This window comes from Schistocerca americana, chromosome X (genome assembly GCF_021461395.2).
Source record: "Schistocerca americana isolate TAMUIC-IGC-003095 chromosome X, iqSchAmer2.1, whole genome shotgun sequence".
In the NCBI taxonomy this organism is placed as follows: Eukaryota; Metazoa; Arthropoda; class Insecta; order Orthoptera; family Acrididae; genus Schistocerca; species Schistocerca americana.
The window spans coordinates 138594805-138618937 of NC_060130.1; the positions used below are offsets into that span (position 1 = coordinate 138594805).

Sequence of the window (24133 nt, forward strand, 5' to 3'; positions counted from 1 at the left end):
AAGCCCCTACGTGAACCTTAACTCGCCAATACCGAAAGGAATTTTACCTGCAACGCAGTGTAACACAAACGTTGAGAAAGTTTTACGACATTCAGAGCGCGTGCTAGGAAACTTAGGTTTTTGAAAATTTATTAACGCGAAGAGAACGTCCACCAGCAATAAGTATACAACGCCTTAGCCAAACCACGGTTTTGTTCATACAATGAGGTGGCAAAAGTAATGGGATACCTCCTAATATCGTGCCGAACTTCCTTTTGTCTGGCTTAGTACAGCAATTCGACGTGGCACGGACTCAAGTCGTTCCAAGTCCCTGCAGAAATACTGAGCCACCATGCCTCTGTTACAGCGGAAGTGTTGCTTGGGCAGGATTTTGTGCACCAAGTGACCTCTCGATTATGTGACATAAACGTTCGATAGGATTCACGTCGGGCGATCTGGGTGGTCAAACCATTCACTCGAATTGTGCAGAATGTTCATCAAACCAATCGCGAATAATCGTGGCACGGTGACATGGCGCATTGTCATCCATAAATCCGAGTAAACAAAGCCCACACCATTATGGAGCCGCCACCAGCTTGCAGATTGCCTTGTTGACAACTAGGGGCCCATGGCTTCGTGTAGGGTCTGCGGAACACTCTAACCCTACCATCAGCTCTTATCTGATAATCGGGACTCATCTGGCCAGACCACGGTTTTATAGTAGTCTACAGCCCTACCGATATGGTCACGATCACAGGAGAGGCGCTGCAGGCGATGTTGTGATGTTAGCAAAGGCACTCGCGTCGGTCTTCTGCTGCCATCGACCATTAATGCCAGATTTCGCGCTCCGTCCTAACCGATACGGTCGTCGTACGTCCCACATTGATTTCTGCGATTATTTCACACAATGTTGCTTGTATATTAGGACTGACAACTCTACGCAAACGCCGCTGCTCTCGGTCGTTAAGTAAAGGCCTCTGCCTCGTGATGACTGGGTGTTGTGTGATGTCCTTAGGTTAGTAAGGTTTAAGTAGTTCTAAGTTCTAGGGGACTGATGACCATAGATGTTAAGTCCCATAGTGTTCAGAGCCATTTGAACCAAGTGAAGGCCATCGGCCAATGCGTTGTCCGCGGTAAGAGGTAATGCCTGAAATTTGATACTCTAGGCATACTTCTTGACACAGTGGATCTGGGAATCTTTGATTCGATAACCGAAATGCAATGTCGTTTGCGTCTCGCTTCAAGTACCATTCCGCAATAAAAGTATGTCAATTCCCGCGGTGCTGCCATAGTCACGTCGGCAACTTTTGCAGATGAAGCACCGGGGTACAAACCACAATGCACTCCCTTTTACACCTTGTTCATATGCTACCCCATGACTTGCCAGCTCAGTGTATACCACAGCTGATCGACAGCACGTCTGGATTCACACAGTCATCGAAAGATATCTAGCTTATGCTCGATATGCAATTTCTTGTGATCGAATACATGTTGATTTTGTTTTACATACGGTTTTGTTGTACACACAGTTTGAACGAGGTACGTCGAGACGTCAGTATCCAAAAACAGCGCAATGTTTGAATTTCTGGGGTGAGCCACAAGTAGCCAAACGAGACTGCCACGATAGATTCTGGGTACGATCGAGACCGGTTGAACATTTTCCCACACGAGAGTGACTTGGCGCCGTCCCCCCCATCTTACACTTTCCCCAGTGTCAGGTTTGGCTCCTAATCGTGATGCGCACTGCATACGAATCTCGCCCTTGGCGCCCATTCAGTTCGCCGCCACAAGCGACTACTAGTAACAGTGATACGTCCTGTACACAAACCGTATAGTTGTGGCGTTTCTAGCGCCCCTCTCACCTTGCCGATCCAAGCGATGGCTTGTGTCGCTTGAGCCTTAATCCGCCCTGGGTACGCTGTTAAAAATCGTGGGTGAATTAAATGAATCCGAAACAAGAACTTTTGGTTTGGCTCATCGTACACGAGTATATCATTAACCGTATTTATTAGTCGATCTAGTTGCTGGTGACGCTTTAGTACTAGTTTTCTTGAGCTATCGTTCGACTGACGATATATACCTGAGACATTCGTGTAGTAACACTTCAACTTATTTCTAGTAGGTGCTCTGTACTCAGCAGGTGCAGGTTTGATGTATTGTAAATATTTTCAAGAGATATTTCATTGTCTCCAGTTGTTTGCTGGCGGTTTAAAATAAACGCCTGAAATGAGTCTGTTACAGCAGATCTATACTGCACTTTCACATTCGTTGGCTTCACAAACCAAAATTTCACCTTTCAATCTAAGCGTACACTATGTACGCTACAGATCTTCTGTCACCGCGACCACGATTTTAGAGGGGGAGAGGGGTGGACACTAACCTTTAATCAGATCAGCCAGTACGAACAATTTGTAATAACAGAGTACTGATTCTGCCCTCTTTGTTTAGAAATTTCTACAGTTTTAATTTATTTGCGAACTAACAAACGTCATTGGCCAACGGTGTGAATAATCCAATGTCGGTTGTAACACGAATGTTTGGCACGTTGCAACGCGGCGGCTGGTGTTGTGCAGGCAGCTGAAGGCGCCACGTGTGCCGGCTGCGGCGCAGCTGGCCACCAGCCCATTAGCTTAACGACCAGGCCGCGTGGGAAGCCCCACAGCTGCCACAAGGGACTGCAAGCTCGAAAATCGTGCTTCCAGCTCTATGTATTTTTCTTATGTAAATTTTCGCATGCTAGCCTCCGTGCGCACATCCGTAATTATAACAGTCAACTCGACTAAAGAAAACTAGGAGAAAATATTCGCATAGTGGAAAATTTTTATACAGTAGTAAGAGCGAAGTGCCGACAACAACATACTAAAAGTCCTAACTGGTGGGGTGTGAGCGTGGAGGGGTTTAAACTCACTTTTAAATGTTTTCCCCGAATAACTGGAGAAATTACTGCTTCTCGAGTAAACATTTCCCAGCAACAAGTTAACTACGTTCAGTTTTCTAAAAAAGTGACATTCACTTTGCTCTAGAACTAAAAGTTTCCGCACTACATGGGATGGAAAAATCCATTTTTAAAAACGTTTTAATGGTATAAAATTAATGTTTATTAAATGAAGTGGGTTAAGAACAGATAAAATGTGTGTACCTCTCGTATGACGGGATAAATTGTGTTCCCGGGATGTAACAGGGTGGAGTGTTGAAACGTGAGAATGTATGTCACTGGATTGTGGGGCATGTACTTTCCTCCTGCATATGCCTGCCAACTGCAGAGCGAGCACGCGATTACCACTCTCTCTTCCGCACTACGTCACTAATACATGGTGTTTCACAAAGTTATTCAACCCTTTTACTGGCGATGCAGTAGCAGACATGCCCAAGGTGGTGGTTATTATCGGCATAGTGTGCTGACAGTACATGGAATACAGCTAATTATATTACTAACGCCAGAGAATCATGTAGATAGGTACTACATAAATCTCTTCACGTTGTTCTGCACTGCTAGAGGGGAAACTTTCTTAACCATCCTACATGACAGTGTAGCGTTCTTCCGGGGAAGGTAACTTCCTCCTTCCAAAGCACTGCTCGCTTTTCAGTTTATAGTCTGTACTTATACACAATTTCCTGTCCAGTTCTCTTGTGGCAGTGGACAAACTAACTTCACTGCTCCGGTGTTTATACAGTGTAGTTATTTTCCGTTTATTGATTACTCATTCGCTGTTCTTAACTGCGTTATTAAGTAAAAAAAAAAAATCTGAGCAGTCAACTGTTACCACACTGAGGATCTTGCTGCAAATGGAACATGCTATCACTCTGTATTTGACAATGTCCATTTTACTGTCTCCAGTGTCAATGGCGGGAATACACGCCACAGCATGAGTATGAAGCGTATCAACACAGCCTCAGCTCTCTCAACATCTGATGAGACCCAGAGGCTTACATTGGTTCCGTCTGCAACAGAAGTAGGACATCTAGATGTTGCGGAATTTCAGATATTTCGACGTTAAGTCACGCACAGCCTTACAGCAGATTACTATTCTGGACCTGAACGTGATCAGTCCCATTCCGTCAGAAATATTCACACCAACCTTGCAAGATATCTATGGATATGTGGTTACGTGGCTCACTCAGTGCAGCTAACTACAAATGCCAGAAGTTCCTGAATGAAAGATTTATGCAGTCTACCGGTAACATAATAAGAGAAGTGCAGTAACTTTCTGGTCACTCACTACATCACCACGAAGCTATTGTAACACGGTTACACGTCTTCTCGATTCGCTGTCGACGATAGACAGCTGCAAGTTACTACATTTACCAATCCAATCCCTTTCCCACAAACAACACGTCACAAGCATCATCACACAATTTAATGATTTTTTAGCCGATGTTTATAATAACGCATTTTACATAAAAGTTCACTTAACAATTGCAAATAAGTACGCTAAAACCTAGACAATTCGAGCTAATTGGGACTGAGTACAGATTAAATCTGAGGAAAGTTTTGGTCATATGTAAAATCGGTAAGCGGATCTAAATCCCCTATTCAGTCACTCGTTGACCACGATGGCACCGAAACAGAGGACAACCGAAGAAAGGCAGAAATACTGAATTCAGTGTTCCGAAACTGTTTCACTGCGGAAAATCGTAACACGGTCCCTGACTTCAGCCGTCGCACGGACGCCAAAATGGAAAATATTGAAATAAACGATATCGGAATTGAAAAACAACTGCTATCACTTAGTAGCGGAAAAGCATCCGGACCAGACGAGATACCCTTAAGATTCTACAGTGATTATGCTAAAGAACTTGCCCCCTTTCTATCAGCAATTTATCGTAGATCGCTGGAAGAACGTAAAGTACCTAGCGACTGGAAGAAAGCGCAGGTCGTTCCCATTTTCAAGAAGGGTCATAAATCAGATGCGAATAATTATAGGCCTATTTCGCTTACGTCAATCTGTTGTAGAATAATGGAACATGTTTTGTGTTCTCGTATTATGACGTTCTTAGACAATACAAATCTCCTTCATCATAACCAACATGGATTCCGCAAACAGAGATCATGTGAAACTCAGCTCGCCCTATTTGCCCAAGAAATTCACAGTGCCGTAGACACTGGCGAGCAGATTGATGCCGTATTCCTGGACTTCAGGAAGGCATTTGATACGGTTCCGCACTTACGTTTAGTAAAAAAAATACGAGCTTACGGAATATCGGACCAGGTTTGTGATTGGATTCAGGATTTCCTAGAAGAAAGAACACAACATGTCATTCTTAACGGTTCAAAATCTGCAGATGTAGAGGTAATTTCGGGAGTACCGCAGGGAAGCGTGATAGGACCTTTATTGTTTACAATATACATAAATGACTTAGTTGACAACATCGGTAGCTCCGTGAGGCTATTTGCAGATGACACGGTTGTCTACAAGAAAGTAGCAACATCAGAAGACTCGTACGTACTCCAGGAGGACCTGCAGAGGATTAATGCATGGTGCGACAGCTGGCAGCTTTCCCTAAACGTAGATAAATGTAATATAATGCGCATACATAGGGTCAGAAATCCATTCCAGTACGATTATGCCATAGGTGGTAAATCATTGGAAGCGGTAACGACCGTAAAATACTTAGGAGTTACTATCCGGAGCGATCTGAAGTGGAATGATCACATAAAACAAATAGTGGGAAAAGCAGGCGCCAGGTTGAGATTCATAGGAAGAATTCTAAGAAAATGTGACTCATCGACGAAAGAAGTAGCTTACAAAACACTTGTTCGTCCGATTCTTGAGTATTGCTCATCAGTATGGGACCCTTACCAGGTTGGATTAACAGAAGAGATAGACATGATCCAGCAAAAAGCAGCGCGATTCGTCATGGGGACATTTAGTCAGCGCGAGAGCGTTACGGAGATGCTGAACAAGCTCCAGTGGCGGACACTTCAAGAAAGGCGTTACGCAATACGGAGAGGTTTATTATCGAAATTACGAGAGAGCACATTCCGGGAAGAGATGGGCAACATATTACTACCGCCCACATATATCTCGCGTAATGATCACAACGAAAAGATCCGAGAAATTAGAGCAAATACGGAGACTTACAAGCAGTCGTTCTTCCCACGCACAATTCGTGAATGGAACAGGGAAGGGGGGATCAGATAGTGGTACAATAAGTACCCTCCGCCACACACCGTAAGGTGGCTCGCGGAGTATAGATGTAGATGTAGAAACTAACTATACGAAGGACGACAATTTTAGACATTTTGTTCAACAATAGTATTATTACAGTAAACGAAGGTTTTTTTTCATCAGTAACGCTGCTCTAGTTTCATGGTGGGGAAAGATAATTCATATCATCAGTTTACCGTCTTATGAAGGAAGAAAGTGCAACACAATCCAGCGATATGTCATCCCTCAGGCGAGTGCATGACAATCCAGCGATATATCATTCCTCACAGGTCCACCCACAAATACCCTCCACCCTGTTACACCCCCAGAACACAAATACAAACATTTAATATTTGTCCTTATCTCACTTTTAAATAACACTAATTATATACACCATTAAACATTTTTAATTACTTCCGATTTAATTATCCCCCTCCAATGCGGAAGCTGTCAGAAAAAGTGAACGTGACCTTTTGTAGGTAATTTAATGTAGTTTAATTTTGTACTCGGAAACATTTTCTTTAAAAGCAGCGGTTTCCTAGTTATTCACGAAAAATATAGAAAAGAGATCTTTAATGCTCCTTGTCCACATGTTCACAACCCATGCGTCCGTATTTTTAGTATGTGGTTCATTACACTCCCTCCCATCACTGCACAGAAATTTGCAAACTACACGAATTTCTTCCCCTATTCGACTTTTACAGTCTTCGTTGGCTGGGAATTAAGCTGAAGAAGATTAAATCTCGGACTATTATACACTGAAGCGCCAAAGAAACTGGTACAGGCACGCGTATCCAAATACAGATATATGTAAATAGGCAGAATACGGCGCTGCGGTCGGCAAAGCCTATATAAGACAAGTGTCTGGCGCAGTTGTTAGGTCGGTTACTGCTGCTACAATGGCAGGTTGTCAAGATTTGAGTGAGTTTGAAAGTGGTGTTACAGGCGTCATACGAGCGATGGGACACAGCATCTCCGAGGTAGCGATGATGTGGGTATTCTCCTGTACGGCCATTTCACGATTGTACCGTGAATATCAGGAATCCTGTAAAACATCATGTCTCCGACATCACTGCGGGCGGAAAAAGATCCTGCAAGAACGGGACCAGCGACGACTGAAGAGAGTCGTTCAACGTGACAGAAGTGCAACACTTCCGAAAATTGCTGAAGATTTTGAAGCTTGGCCATCAACAAGTGTCACCGTGTGAACCATTCAACGAAACATCATCGATATAGGCGTTCGGAGCCGAAGGCCCACTCGCGCACTTTTGATAACTGCACGACACAAAGCTTTACGCCTCGCCTCGGCCCGGATTGGAAACAAGTTGCCTGGTCGGACGAGTCTCGTTTCAAATTGTATCGATGGGATGGACGAGTACGTGTATGACGACAACCTCACGAATCCATGGACCCTGCATGTCAGCAGGGCACTGTGCAAGCTGGTGGAGGCGCTCTAATGCTGCGGGACGTGCGCAGTTGGAGTGATATGGTACCCCTGATACGTCTAGATACGAGCCTGACAGGTGACACGTACTTAAGCATCCTGTCTGATCACCGGCATCCATTCACGTCCATTGTGCATTCCGATGGACTTGGGCAAGTCCAGCAGACAATGCAACACCCCACACGTCCAGAATTGCTACGGAGTGGCCCCAGGAACACTCTCCTGAGTTTAAACACTTCTGCTAGCCACCTAACTCCCCAGACACGAACATTATTGAGCATATCTGGGATGCCTTGCAACGTTCTGTTCAGAAGAGATCTCGACCCCTCTTACTCTTAGAGATTTATGGACAGCCCTGCAGGATCCATGGTGTCAATTCCCTCTAGCACTACTTCAGACATTAGTCAAGTCGATGCCACTTCACATCGTGTTGCGACACTTCTGGCCACTCTCACGGGCCCTAAACGATATTAGGGAGGTGTACGAGTTTCTCTGGCTCTTCACTGTAGATGAGGTTTGTATGTCAACATGAGTATAAATGTTTGACGAAGGTGGTCTTCCCCGAAGTTCCCGATGGCGAGAAATCGAATTGTGCATTCAGTCTTTCGGTTAGGTTGGTTAGTTGGTTGGTTGGTTGTTTCGGTGGTAGGAGGGGGGGGGGGGGGCGGCAAGGGACCAAACAACAAGGTCTGTTAAAAGCGAGAAGGGTAAAAACGTAATGGACATCTTTTGTAACGTCAGTATTAAAATAAAATGAAGGAGATATGGAAGTCAAGAGGTGGGCGACACCAGGCTCTGCATGTGACAGATAATATTCCATCCACATCTCTCCCACCCCTGATCCATTAGTCAAGAGCGCCCATTATTCAACAAAGTGCGACACCCAGAACATAAAACTGGGCGCAGAAGCAAGGAAACAATTTGAATCGAAAAGCGAGTAAAATAGAGTAAAAGAGTAGCCTTGTCCAGAAGTTGGGTCGGAGATCGCCCAGGCCTAGCATACAGCGTGAGACGCCCCATCCCCAACCACCCTGTCCCTGCTCCAGTACCTTGTAACTGAGAATAAAATCCACTTTCAACGGCCGCGCTGGATAGCCGCCACGGTTCGCTTGGGCGCGCGCGTGTGTGTTTGGTTCCATAGAACTTACCATAAATTTCCCGTAAGTTACACTTTCACGGAGGAAACTAAGAGGCAGTTCAACCACCCGTGAATCGTCGCCAATATGAGATGAATTGAGTCCAGGAGGGCCAAAACAGAGAGGGGCACGACATTTCACCAAGGTATGAACTACTGTCTGCAAGGCTCTACAACCACAATATGGGGGTGGCTTGTTACACAAAAGAAAACTGTGGGTTAACCTTGTATGACCGATGCGGAGACGACATAGGACCGTAGATTCCTTCCGGCAGAAGCGGAAGGAAGAGCCCCGTACTGCAGCAGTCTCGTTGATTGTGCGGTGTTTGCTACATGGGGTAGCAGCCCACCAGACGTCGTTCCATTTCCGAGCGGGCAAACAGCTCGTGTTCACCCGCAAGTCCGCACCTAGGGTCCGCAAAGCGAACGGCGATTTAGTACGTGCTCCTCTAGAGAGGCGGCTACATTAAGTATGAGAGGCGTTTTGTAATCTAATCCATTACTCCTACAATTAACTGAACAGTGGTACCTCACAATTTTGTATTGATGGTAAAAATGCATCTTTCTCAGCCCAGTTCCGGGCAGACAAGTCTCCTGCGCTTTGGAGAACGAAACGTGCATTCGATTTTTCATTCTCGTTTTAACTCTGAATTGACTCAACATAACGTTTACATTTTTTTAGTACTTTGAGACTATACACTCATACATCTGGCTTAACAGTATCGGTTATGGTTACATATCAAAAACTGACAAGAAAATTGAATAAAAAACAAGTGTTGAATTGTGCAGTGGTGAAATGGACGGGCTGCACCTTTAGATGCTTTTAAAGTAGCGGTAACGTTTAAACCATGTACTGAACCCCTCTTCAATATAAGCACTTACAACTGAATCTCGTTATTACCTATGCGTCTTTCAACACTTTCGCTTCACCTTCTGCCATTTCGAGTATTTAAGCTAATTTACCCTCTTTTGTAATTTTTTTATAAAAATGTTACAGTACTCATTAGCTTAGCATTGCTATCCTACATTAAGGCTTACTAACACGTTGCAGGGAGTGGCCGAGAGAAAGTCTAATGTCTGCTACTAGTAGGGGCGGGGTAAGGGCAGTTCTGGGGAGATGTGAGCGGGTGAAAGTTACTGCGATAGTGTGAAACGCTGGTTTACGGAGCTGTGTTTCTGAGCCTCTGAGTTGATGCTTTAGAATCAGGAACAAAGGAATTTAAAACAACCGGCCTCAGGAGTTTCACAGTAACGTCGCTTCCTCGGATCCACCTACCCTATCTGATCAAAAGTATCTGGACAACACTATGTAATGCCCAGTTGACCACTAGACATCGTGAGAGGCGATACTGCCAGTACAAGAGACGGGGGATACTGGGTACTGTGTGTCAGTAGATATACAGTAACAGCAGAATGGCAGATCTCGGTGACTACGAACGACAACTAATCATACGAGTAACACATCCACCAAGAAAATTTCAATCCTTCTAAGGCTGTGAAATGGAAATGCGAAGGAACGACAAAGCTAAACCAACAGCGAGCAGATTTTATGTACCGACGAACAGGGATGACTAATGTAGTGCCTACATAACCTATAAATAGTTTGCTTGTGGTCCCCTCGTAAAAAAAAAAAGGTCACAAATCAGAATTTCATATAGAAATTATGATAGCACTGTAGATTATTGGAGGGAGGGAGAGGGTGGCTTAAGTCGGAAGCTCCGGGTTATTCGCCAATTAACGGGATCGCTAAATCACTAATTACCGAAGTATGAATAACGGTTTGTGAGTAGAGTCGTGTTACCCTGCGTAGAGGAGTGGCGGAGAGAAGGCGGAAGGAAGTGGCAGTTTCCTGTGCGGTTGCGTCACAGCCGGCTGCCTGTGCACAGTGTCGGATCACGTATGTGGCGCTACTACAGTCCGAGAGCCCTGCCAAAACCCACGGTGTTCACCCCTTGTTCCTCTTTGTTACGGGCGCACACTACCAACATACAATTCCAGTAGAGCTAATGCGTAAGCCTACGTGGTGGTGACTCATCAAACGCGATGACTAATCCCACCAACCCGAGAATTGCAATGTGTCGTATGTGACCTGACGGAGAACCTTGACTCTTAAGTGAGGTCTGGCCAAGATTATATTCGGGTCTCCCAGACGCTACGCTTCAGAGTCCGATCCGGTAACGGGATGATTTTTCTAGGCTAACTTCCGCGGTGCATGTGGCAGGTACCATCAAACTTAGGCTATGATCGTGGGTTTCGTCTAGGTACAAACTGGAACGAACTAAGGTCCCTCTGAATGTTATGCCTTTTTTAGGAGGGGGCCCAAATCTTATGTAGGCTTCACTTCCAAGTCGTTTTTTCACTGTAGTCTTTCAACAGCATCCACTTCTAATTCAGGAGCTTTACTTCCAAACGTCGAGGAAGTATCGCAAGGTACGCAGGAGTCCTGTGAAATTTGGAAGGCAGATGATGAGGTACTGGCGGAAGTAAATCTCTGAGTAGTGCTTGAGTAGTTCGGTCGGTACAGCACTTTGCTGCGAAAGGCAAAGGTCAGCCCTACGTTCGAAACCTGGTCCGGTTTTAATTTTCCAGGAAGTTTCAAATCACCACACCCTTGGCGCTGCAGAGCGAAAATTCATTCTGGAATGTTACTCTTCATGCTTTACTGAAAATAAACCACTATCCAACTTTCTGCTGTCACAGACCATCAAAGAATAGCGTAAGCTAATTGGCAGCATGAGAAATTTACGGAATTTCAATTGCTATCGTTCTTTTAGAATTGTGTTCTCGGCTGAAATACAGGAAACAAACGCACATAATCATATTTCGTTGTCATTGTTGCTATTTATACAATACTATGCCGTTCGATTGCAATGCAGCTTAGACTACTATTCCAGGAGATAGCTATCTCAAATGTACTCCATTCTCTACCAGGATTCGTAGAGAACAATAAGAAATTGTGGGGGGGCGGGGAGGTAAGTATAGGCTATCTGAATGAAAAACCAGTGTTTTTGAAGTACCTACAGTGGTTATAACGGCTGGTCTATGTACTGCAATGCAGGAACTCCCCCCCCCCCCCCCCCGATACCGGTCGGTACGCCACGATACATTGAAATCCCGAAATAGGCGACGAAGATATCGCATCAGAAGAGAAATTATCAGATTTAACATCGTGTGGTAAGCCCGCGCTCCCTTTTTACGTTTCGGGAGAGTAAATCTAGCAGGCAAGGACCTGTCGCTTATTTTAGCTTCTAAATTGAAACTAATAAGCGATATTAATGTTTTCGGTGTGCTTATTGACGCCACATTGTAGTTACCTGTTACAGGAAAGTAGGGGGGACGGAGTTATTACTGTGCTCTAGCGGTAGTGTCACAATTCCGCTATGTTATCTCCGAATCACCAACAATCACGGCCCAGAATAGTAGTCCTCCGTGCAAGTGGGGGTTGCTCAACACCAATATACGCAGTGCGTCACCGAAATACTTCCGATCGTGCGTAGAGGACATAACCAAATACTGCAAGGGCAGCGACCGCTCGCGCCATGACATTAAGTGAAATGTAACAAGGCTCGCTGATCTCATCATACTGCATACTTTCTGCTACGTACCACGTTCTCGACAGTTGGTTCTTTTTTATTGTGCTGCGACCTATATACATAATCCTAGTGGATAACGTCAGGGCTGATGTATATAGAGAAGCGACAACGCTAGAAAACTGCAACAAGGCCATCAGTGGATGGACGACCCTCAACAAATGTAGCGTATTGTCTACAAACAGGAACAAAGACCCTCCACTGCGTAATTAAACGATTGGAAGGGAATCACTGAAAGTTGCCACAATCCTTAAATATCTCTGAGATTGCGTACGGAGCGATTTAAAATGGAACTAACATATGAGACTAATAGCAGGAAAGCAGATTCAATTTATAAGAATCCTCAGAAAGTGCAGGCCACGTACGAAGGAAGTAGTTTACAAATCTCTCGTCCGATCACTATTTGAATGTTGCTCATGAGTCTGGGATCCGTACCAGATAGCTCTGATAAGAAGATCGAAGCATTTCGTTGAAGATTCATTTTGTAAGCGCCAAAAGTGTCACGGAGATGTCAAACTCCAGCCAGAAGCGATACGAGAGCACACTGTGGACCCGAGAGCGTTCATTCCAAAAAGAGTCTCTCTCTCTCTCTCTCTCTCTCTCTCTCTCTCTGTGTGTGTGTGTGTGTGTGTGTGTGTGTGTGTGTGTGTGTGTGTGTGTGTGTGTCGCAAAAAGGCGAGCATGACGAGAATCGAGGTCAAACTGTGGCTTACCAATACCAATAATCGTTCTTCCCGGCGATCATTCGTGACAATCAGGTAAAGGATGAAGTGGCAGTGGTACATGAAATAGCTTCCACCACACATCACCAAGTGACTTGCAGCGTGTCCATGTTTGGAGGGAATTTCATACTCGGCTGTAGCCAAATGCTGTTTCTCGATATTTGGGTTGCATTTATTACGATTGAATCATCTCTCATTCGCTCGGTAATTTTGGTACGGCTGGATTACATGTAGCTAATAGCTTGTTTACCACTGCTGGATATACTGCACGCTTATTGTTTAGATTTTGATATCAACAAGGGACGTAACGAACGGCATGAGAACATCTGTATCTTGTGCTATAGGAATACTATGCTGTTGCGACACTTCCGGTGCTGGGCTGTCGCTTGATGGTACTTCACATTTCGCCAGTTCGGGACTTATCTGGAAGGCTCTGAGATAGTTTTAGAATTCCGACTCAAAGCCAAGCGAAAGTGATAACCTTCAGTTGTGTAAGTGGAGTCTCATTACACCATGTTCGCCTGTACTAATTACATTTTGATCGAATGACTCCAAAAAAAAGAGTTCAGATTAGATATTTCTTCGTACGGACCTACGGGGCATTTGAGATCATTTCTGCTGGGGATAGGTTTGCAAATTTTACTTCCATAAAAAGACAACCGAATCAAATGAGTTCCTGAGAAACATCAACGCATACTCCTGAGATGAGCAAGACTGAGGAAGCAAGTTGTTGCTCAACACCAATAGACGCAGAGCGTCACCAAAATACTTCCGATCGGGCGTAGAGGGCGTAACCAAATACTGCAAGGGAAGCAACCACTTGCGCAATGACATTAAGTGAAATGTAACAGGGCTCGCTGATCATCTCATACTGCACACTTTCTGCCACGTACCAGGTTCTCGACACTTTGCTCTTTTTTATTGTGCTGCGACCTACCCCACAGTACTTCATAATTTTAGGCTGCGTACCTGTAGATTACCCGTCTCCGGTTTCTGAAGTAATTATAAATTCATTTCCGTCACCTGCGAAACCTGTATATCAAACTGGTTAATACTCCAGATTTGATCCTGACGGCGCATGATATTTAACAGCCCACCTTCTAGCATAGCGAACTAAATAAAAATTATTTAATTTTATAATAAGTTGTCCTTCCACGCTGCAAGATACACAGGTATTTCGAAAAACGAAACCTTTAGTGTCTCCTATGGAAATGTTTAATCTACAAGCTTTACGCCATTAATTAGCAATAGTTTGGAAACTTGTCACATTCTTCATTACGTGGGCAATTAGCTTCCTCCCCATTGTCGCAGTTCTCTTTCCAAGAGATCTTAGGCTCTGGTTACTACAAGAGATATTTTCTTCTCCTAACGCGTAAGTATCGGGACATACCTGCTAGGACTAATTATCTCAGTGGCTTAGGGAGTCTCAAATACAAATCTAAATGTCGAGGTTTCCATTTTCCGCAGGTCCCGGGATTTTTTTTTTTCCCCTGCCACCTATCACTACTTCCACCTTGTGCAGTCGTTTGTTAACGCGAAAAATTAAGCGCTGCCCAGTAGATCCCAACCCACGTTAAACTATAGGTTACCCACGACTAATCTGATAAATCAGTTCAAACGTACGAGGAAGGCAAAGAAGGGCGTAACGTTCCAGTGGGATCATTCCTAGCAAAACAGGGTGGGGTTCAACATTCGGGATAAGGACAGCTGTATCTTATGAGTGCCGTTCTCTTTTTCCTCCAATAATTCACCGAGTCGATGCTCGGGAAACATTCCTTGTGTTGGCTTTCACGATGTTCATCTTATAGGTTGACAAACTAGAATCAAGAAAGATTTGCACCACAAATGGGATCATTTTAACATAAATAGTAAACCGCATTGCTTTTAGTCAGACTACCGAAGTAGCTGGGACTTTAGATCCCGAGTCACGAATCCGTTCCGCTTCCGATAGAAGTGGCCGCCAGAGTATCAGAGCTTTCCCTGGCTGTCGGCTAATTATAAGACAGATATGATGGCGGCTGGCTGGAGGGGAAAGATAGTTCGCTAGCGAAATAACTCAGGACGGGGTGGGGGCCGAAGAGGGGCGCCACATGAGATATGAGTGGCCGCCACACGAAGCCCGCTTCTGACTGCGACAGAGGCTCTTCCAAAGTCATACGATGAATCCAACGAAAATTTACATTACATAGCAGGACGTCACCTTCCATTCCCCTAGTATTTTTAGCAAATTTTTTAACTATTCAAAGAACAGCAACTAAAATAAACGCTGCCCTCAATAGCCTGCAAATGCAAAGGGATACACACCTCGTAATATATATATATATATATATATATATATATATATATATATATGTGTGTGTGTGTGTGTGTGTGTGTGTGTGTGTGTGTGTAGAAAGGGGGGAGGGTGGGTTGCCCAAGAGCTTCACCATGAGAAGCGACACGGAATTTTGAAAGTACTCGTATATGTTGTACGATCTTCCTTTGCGACAATGTAGACAAGCTGTCGACACGACAGGATGAGATGCCTGCTTTAATTTTTGCTTTAATTTTATCTCCCGACTCTCAAATACATACGGTAGGTCACTATCGTTCCCGCAACCAAAAAGTTTGTTTGAACACAATATTTGTTCAGGTTTTCCTATGGCACTTGGTACTACACAAATACTGAGTTGGTTTTTTTAACCGCCATACTACCAATCAATCTCTATTCACGCCACAAAGATGGCACAGTAGAGAATTCAATGCAAAAGAAAGACAAGTTTAACGTCCGGTTGACAGCAAGACCCTTAGTGGAAATAAATCTACTGAGTCCTTTTGAAAGGAATCATCTCGGCATTTGCATTAAGCGATTCAGGTAACCACGGAAAATCTAAATCTTTGTAAAGCTAGAAACTGAAGCCCAGTGTCTTAACCACTGCATTGAGTCGCTCGTTAAAGTTCTAAGCAATTACAACAATAGTAAACATAGATCATTACACTGTAAGCTACAAACTATTTGCGTTAATTTACTGGCGGTAATTCATGTTTCTGAACACAATCACACGCGTGTCAATTTTTTACCACTAATGGAAGTGACAACAGACTGTAAGGGTGCTGTCAACACAAAAACCAAAGTCATTCTTTTCACGGAACCTGCCTGGTCACTTCACACCCAACCCACCGATCTCTGCACAACAGTCATTTAAATGACGTCGCAAAGCAGGTCCATGGTGCTCCGGCGAAACATACTTGGATCACCTGCATTGTTAAAACGTCTTAGTTTACAAACACACAATACACAATATATTTCCAACATGCAATTTGCAACATGGTGTATTTTATCCCATGCTTTCTCGGAAAGAGTGGATCGGACAGCTTTTGAGAGCATTTTTGTTTCAAAATGCAATTCCACAGCACATTAAAGAAGCTGGTAGTGAATTTCCAGAGATTCTGTGTAAATAATTTCGTGCCAATGAACAATCAATATGAGTTACATTAACAGACCAGCAAAAAGAAATGATAATGCATAGTCAAAAACTGATTATATTGAATTGTTCGACACGTTAAGTCAACTCAGAACCAAACTGTCACCTTTGAACTTAAAGACTTTGGACTACACTCTAGAACCTACATTCCAAAATGTACATATGGTAAACAAATAACGTCTGTGTTCTGTTCCCTTCCTGTTTGCGCACGTATTACGTCATACGTCATATCATTACGTCACCGTAGGGTGTCGGTAGGTTCAGTTGAGTATTTTTTTTTTATTTAATCAACACACTGTTGTCACTTAAGGCTCCTCACAAATTGGGAATACGCTGGCACCTAAAGGTTCTTGTAATTGCAACACAGTAACGTAGTCACGTTATCTGGGAGGCCTCTTGTATGTATATCGTGTCTGATGCGATCAACTGACAAAGTGACTGGACTGTCCCCTTGTATCCCTTATATTCGACAACGGAGTATTTTTTTTTTTTTTTTTTTAAAAAAGGCAGAAGCTAAAATCTGGTACTGCAGTATCGGCGGCTTCCTAGCAACCGCTGCGTCCTGCAGTTGTTTGGTACGCGCGGCCAAATCAATGTGATCACCAAAGGGCGCGCAGTTTGTATAAACAGTATACTCACAGACGACCTAGTAAGCATTAAAGCATCTGTATTTTATCGCGTTGCCAGAGTTACTATCTAGATCTATTATACAACAAATCACCTTTCTTAATGTGCTGCACAAATATACATACAGAACGTGGTACCTGCTTTTTAACTCACGTGCAACAGTTGAACATAAAAAGGACAGTCTGCTAGTGCCTCGTTATGGGGCACGTAAAATACGAAATTTACACTTACCACAAATACTGAACGTAGATGGACGACTGGATGGATGATCTCTAAATCGAAGCAATTCTGGAGCGTTGCTTACTAGTGTGTTGTGACACGCCCTCCTCTGTAACAAACAAGCATGGACCATATATTAAGGGCAAGTTTGGAACAGAAAGAACATTTTTTTACAAAGTTGCAAAAGCTAACAAAACAATGTGGACATCTTGAATCTCTGGAGTACTCAGCATTTTTATTTCATTCTGGCATCATGATTACATTTTCAATTCATCGACAAATATAGTTTTGTCGCTGTTTACCTATCTCTCAATGACAAATTACACATTTATAATGTCAATATTTATATGTATTACTTCATTAAAATATCTCTACGTAACTGCCAGTTCTCCAAAAACAGGGATGTCTCTAAGGCGCATCGAAGTGAACCTGTAGGGCGAAAGGCTTTGAAGATAATTTTTTCTGAATGGACAGATCACTATTAACGAACTGCCTGTCGATTGCCTTTTGTGAAAACTATATTGTTTGAGATGTACATGATCATTAACTTACCGAAAAACAGCAGCTTGTAAATACGCTAGAGCCGTGGGTTCAAGGCGTCACACTTAAAAAAAGAACACACCACACATTCTTCTAATGTACGGCAAATACCCAACCGGAGGTGCACGGAGTATCCATACGGCGAGACACACGGACTTTCCAGAGTAACACGGGCCGGCAAACTCCTCATACCACACAGCTACGTGCAGTCAGCAGCGCTACAACTGCGCAACTGGCTTTCGGAAAGCGCCGGGCACGGCGACGCCTCCCTGCGGAGGCAAGAGCAACTAAGCACGGCGCTGTTGTGGTCAACCTCCCCTTCTTACGTGGCATTTAGTCCCATTAGAAGCTTCCTCCACCACACTGCTAGTAGCCAGATACTTGTCGAATGTGTGCTGCACCGACCCCCTCACTTACAGTGTTGCACTGTATCCGCTGCGGTGTCAGGCGGTCGGTTGGCAGCACTTGTTGCATCATAATCACTGTCACTGGCTAAATATTGTACAGGACAGTGTGGCCTCACAACGCGTTTTGTTGCGAACGTTTAGGTCATCTTTCACTCCACCCACATCAACGAAATTCGCGCCTTACCCGTGGTTCTTCTTTAATAACCTGTATTTGCTCAGCTGAAGAGAATTTCGAAGCTGAACGTAAATTTCAAAAGATTACAGTGCGCTGTTAACAAAGAAGGTGATTAAACAAATAACATAAAATTCTGGTAGCCGCTTAGACTACATACGTTTTAAATCAGTTATAGCTAAAGTCAGTCATCTTTATTTCCAGTCATGGTGTTAAAAATTACGCACAATGGGTTATTGAATTTGAACTAATCTTTGCTAGCAGTGTCAACTTGGGAAGTAGTTTGGATGTGGGCTTGCGTCATGGAAATACATTTTTGAAAACGTATGCTCTACTTATTAGCTTATTTTATTGCAACTTTTGTGATGACCGTTCTAATCATTTGGCAGCACCACCAGGCTGACGTGCACAGATATCCTACATTTCCATGCAGCTGCAAGAAAATGCCATTTCCATTTAAGTTCTGTTTCATTTAACGTGCAGCTACTGTAGCACGTCGGAACACAAATGCGCTAATTGTTTGCTACTCAAAATGTGCACTTGTGTCTTTTACGGCTACGTCAGCCTTTTTGAGTTGTAAATTTCTGCTTTCTTCTCAAAAATAATAGGAGCAGCCAAATCGCACTTCATATTTGACTTTGGCCGATCAAATGTCTCATAGGCGCACTAACCAATAATGTAAAGTTCACTCCAGAATATCGCTTGCTGTTCCTTGAACATTTCCTAATTGAACCACAAGTCCAGTGAACCCTGGGGCAGACCACTCGATAGGGAGGGATCCAGGGCTTCATGGCCCTCACTCACCCAGAAGAACATTAACTGGATTTTATATTTTTACATATATCAATTTGGAAATTTTTTTGTTAACTTTCGGAGAATAGCGTAGAATGAAAAGTGTGTCAAAAATAGCAAGGAATTTTAGTAAACTATTACAGGGCACTTTTCCGTGCTTGTTTGAGTGTTTTGCAGTAGAAAACATTCCTACCAAGCAGAGGCAACTATTGCCAGTAATTCTTCCGACACGTTTCGCCAGTGCACAATTTGTGCCAGAAAACCACAGGAAGTATGTCACACCTTGTAGTAAAGAGAATATAATGTCACCGGTGCAATAAGGAGTCTGAGGCACGGTAAGGAGCAAATGCTCTGAAAAGATAATTTAGCAGACAACGCAGAAAACAGAAACTTCAGCTTCAATCCTGAGTCGATGAAAGAGTTTACGTCCAGATCATCCTTTATCTACATTTCGAGAACATCCTAAATTATGCAAAACTGTAGTACGCCCACTCTTTAACTGAGGATTTTTCACAGGCATTCCGTCTTGTGGGAAAATCTACGAGGTATAGGAATAGGCAAATCTATATCTGGAGCAAAACCTCCAGTTCCTAGTGAGTATGTAAATGAGTATCTCACCACGACCACATCTCAACCTGACAAACACACAAGGACGCAAACCACAGATTCCCTTAAAGTATCAGTGGCTGGTACAAACGGATTTTTTTTTCTGCAGCCGGTAAGTCTTTTAACACAGTCATGAAATCAACTGCGGGAAATCGTTCGGCAGCCGCAGGACACGGCAGTATTACAATATAAATGATTAGTTTCCTCGTTGTTCCACTACTGCCCACAACAACGTATATTTTTAACCATTCACTGACCTCCAGAGTCTTTCCAATAGTCTGGAAGCAGGGAATCATAAAACCTGTACCTAAAAAGGATTATATCAAAGAACCTTCTGACTAACACCCCATTTGCATTCTACCAACATTATCTAAGGCTTTAGAATACATATTACTTAACGTCAAATAACTTTCTGGATGAATACCAGTCTGGTTTCCAGAAAAATCGCGTTACGAAGACTGCTCTTATAAAAATGACTGACGAGCTGAAACAAGCTATGTGCAAACAAGAGGCAACTACCATGTGCTTTTTGTTTTGAGTAAATCTTTCAGCGCTGCTCATTCTCATATTGTACTTACTAAAATCAAAAGTCAAAACTTTTCTTCAAGTGCTGTATAATTGTTCCACTCATACCTTAGATTCCGTCAACAGCGTTTAATCATCTGAACAGAGAGGTTACAATGGAGGAATGTAGTATAAGGGGCCCGCAATGATCAGTACTGGGCCCATACTTTTCTCACTATACGTCAATGATATGTCGAGTATTATCTCCCATTGCAAATATTTATACGCTGACGACTTTCAGTTATCTCTAATTGCAAGCCCAACAAATCTTCGCACAGCCATCCAGCACGTAAATTCTGACTCACTCGCTTTATAGAATGGGCGCAGAACATAGGTTTGAAACTTTCTTAGTCGCTCACAAAATACGTATTACCCCTCAGTTCAGGGATACTCTTTCATCCTTAATCACAAACAGCACGGATATAACCTTTTCTTCTTCTGCAAAGAATTTGGAGATAATTCTGGATCATCGCTGAGACTGTACTGAACACACAGCTGCAGTCTGCAAGGAGGAATCAGCATCACTTCGTTCACTGCGGAAATACAAAATAGAATTTCCTCTCGAGCTTAAAAAGAAAATCGTAGAGTCACTAATACCATCCACCCTTCATTATGGTGATAGCGTTTCTTCTGTCGTCATATCTATCATTGCGCTCCTTCCTATTTGTCTTCAATCCTTACATTGATATCTGAACAACACAGCAGAAGTACTCGTTCTCAGCCAAGTAAAATCATCTCCGTGCTACTGCACGGCACTGCCATGTTCTTTGAATCATTTTCTGTGCCAGGAACCCAACTTTAGAACAATCTTTCTGAAAATATTAGAGCAATTAAAATACTTTCAAACTTCAAAAGACAGTTAACGGCCTAGCTTGTAACACAATAGCTATCTCTTCCATAAACTTGCCAGCAGTTCATTCTCATCAACCCTCCCTCCGCCACCGCTTTTCCCTCCCCTTGTCTACACAGTTTTCTTCTTTCCTAGCAGCCATCGTCACTTTCATTTCAATCTTCTCCTGTTTCATTATCTCTTCCACTTCTTCTAATACCAAATAAGGCTTCAAAAGTGATAAGCTAACCAACATCCTTCTTAACGCCTCCATTATTGATTTATTTATTTATTATTATTATAATCGCCAATTATTACTTTTTATTAACAATGAAAATCGTTAGTATTGAATTCATTATGTAATTACTAATCACTATCATTTTTATTTCCTCCGGCATTTCTTCGTCATTGTCAGTGTTGTTATTGTTATAGCCTATTACTGTTTTTTATTGATTATGCACATTATTATTATTGTGATTGTTATGTAATATTTTGTTGTTATATGTTGTTCCTGGTCAGATGTAAGAGACGGCCTCAAGGCCCTAATTTGGTCAGGCTAAATAAGCAATAAAAAAATAAGTAAAGAAATAAATATCGTAAGTTTCATCATAAACGTACGAATATTCCAATAAGGTCTTCGTAACGTCTGAGACTACACTTTTTTATGTGACGGAGACTTAAAGTGAAAGATGAAAGTGACAGTATTATACACTGACGAAAAAAAAATCGCAGCACCGAGGAGGAGTTGTGCGACAAACGAGGTTTGGTAGGCGTGTTTTCTCATTAGAAGCATGATGTCTATTCAAATTTCGCTAGTAGCGCCACTAATAACCTACAAATAAGGTTTGCTTTAAATACACGCTGCAACGGTCGTGAGCAATAGTTACCTCTGAGATTGGACGTGGTGAACTGATGTTAGTCAAGAATGCCTTTAAGCCGACAAAGACACCATTATCAACACATCATTGAGTCTGAACGAGGTCGTTTAATATGGCTATGAGAAGCTGGATGTCCCTTCTGTGATGCTGCAGAATGACTTGGCAGTAATGCAGCCGCTGTACATGATTGCTGTAAGTGATGGCTAGCAGTGGTGGTACAGACGCAAGAAGACCAGGCGCCATACGGGCACATGGTACTACCATCGTGTTCAGCGTGTGGCTCTGGCGCATCGTACTGCATCTGCAACAGCTATTTCAGCAGCAGTTGGCACCACAGTGACACAACGAACTGTTGCAAATCCGTTACTTCACAGACAGCTCCGAGCCGGACGCCCTGTAGTGTGCATTCCACTGAACCCAAACCACAACCGTTTGCGACGCCAGTGGTGTCAAGCGGGATGCCTTTGGAAGGTAGGGTGAGGTCTGTTGTGTTTTCTGATGAAAAATGGTTCTGCCTCGGTGTCAGTGATGGACGTGTGTTGATTAGCAGGAGGCAAGTTGAGCGCCTGCAGCCATGCTGTCTGCGTGTTAGACACAATGGACCTATACCTGGAGTTATGCTCTGGGGTACGATTTCGTATGACAGCAGAAGCTTTCTCGTAGTTATCCCACACACGCTGACTGCAAAATTGTACGTCTATCTGGTGATTCGACCTGTTGTGCCGCCATTCACGAATAACATTCCAGAGGCGTTTTTCAATAGGATAACGCTCACCCACATACTACTGTTATAACTCGGTATCCTTTTGCAATGTGCAGACATGTTGCCTTGCCCTGCTCGATCACCTTTTTTGCCTCCAGTCGAGCACATATTGGACATCATCGAACGAACTCCATCGTCATCCACAAACAGCATTAATCGTTGCTGTACTGGCCGACCACGTGCGACAAGTGTGGAACTCCATCCCACAAACTGACATCCGGACCTGTACAACACTATGCATGTACGTCTGCATGCTCGCATTCAATATTCTGGCGTTTACACCGGTTGGTTTATCTCGCGCTTACATTAACCTGTGATCTTGCAGTGTTAATCATTTAAATGTGTTACCTAGACAGATGTAGTCCCGACGTTTCATTACTCTACATTAATTAGTTTTTGAAGCTCCTTTTTTTCCGTCAACGTGTAACAAGCGAGGCACTGCTGCTGATGTTCCGTCTTTGTTCTCTTGCCAAATCCATATCAGTCCCGTGTTTGGTATTTACTTTTCGAACCTCTCTCCTGTGTTCTGTAAAGTAATATCACTGAAGAAAGAAAGGATTGGTAGAATTTAACGTCCCGTCGACATCGACATAATGAAAGGGGATATCACTAGACTTGAAAACGAAAGGGAGTATGCATGATCCCTTGAAAACATCTCGGTACTCGTCTCGAGTGGTCTACAGAAGTCCCAGAGAAGCTAAATTTCCACGGGAAGACTGAATTTGAACTCGCTTCTGCTGAACACGAGCTCAGGCTCGTTACTCGTACGCCACCGTGCGCGATTCATACCACTGCATCGTTTAATGACGCCTTTTGTCGTCGTTATGTTCTAATGCTGTAGTCATTTTGACTGAGTGACTTTTCTCAACATCAATGTAGCCTTCGTTTCATACTCAACCTTTTGGTCATTGAGATGTTCTATAGGAATTAAAAGTACTTTGTACTATATTTATCTGGTTACTTTCGATATCTTCGGACAAATAAATAATAAAGAAATAAATTACTCTAAAAAGAGAAAGCGGAACACATCGTTTTACGCATCGTGTTTCATACATTTGCACTGTTAATGTCTGGTTAGGGCAAAGTTTCGAAATCATAATTTCAACTAAATTTGCTCAACAGACACTGCGAGTAAGTACATCAACCCAACTTGGTCTAAGGCCTCTACAAGTTTTTTTACCATAAATTCACACTGAAGATGGAGCAAGAAACAATTGTTGTTGATCATGATTTTATCGCCATAATATTCTGTA

General features: G+C 43.2%; 2 protein-coding genes across 5 annotated transcripts in view; one reads left to right on the forward strand and one right to left on the reverse strand.

The window, feature by feature from the left end:
• Positions 1 to 24133, reverse strand: part of LOC124554929 (polyhomeotic-proximal chromatin protein) — a 313908-nt gene that overhangs the window by 154732 nt on the left and 135043 nt on the right. The window contains exons 1-3 of one of the 4 annotated variants that reach the window (XM_047128623.1): positions 17882 to 18171; positions 17342 to 17438; positions 8932 to 9115 (exon numbers count right to left, since the gene is read on the reverse strand). The gene's annotated coding sequence lies outside the window, so the exon portion shown is untranslated. Of the gene's footprint in view, positions 1 to 8931; positions 9116 to 17341; positions 17439 to 17881; positions 18172 to 24133 lie in introns of those variants that run through there. The other 3 variants (XM_047128624.1, XM_047128621.1, XM_047128622.1) reach the window with 3 other exon arrangements.
• LOC124555867 (mucin-19-like) overlaps positions 1 to 24133 on the forward strand; it is a 166151-nt gene that overhangs the window by 19473 nt on the left and 122545 nt on the right. The window lies entirely within an intron of this gene.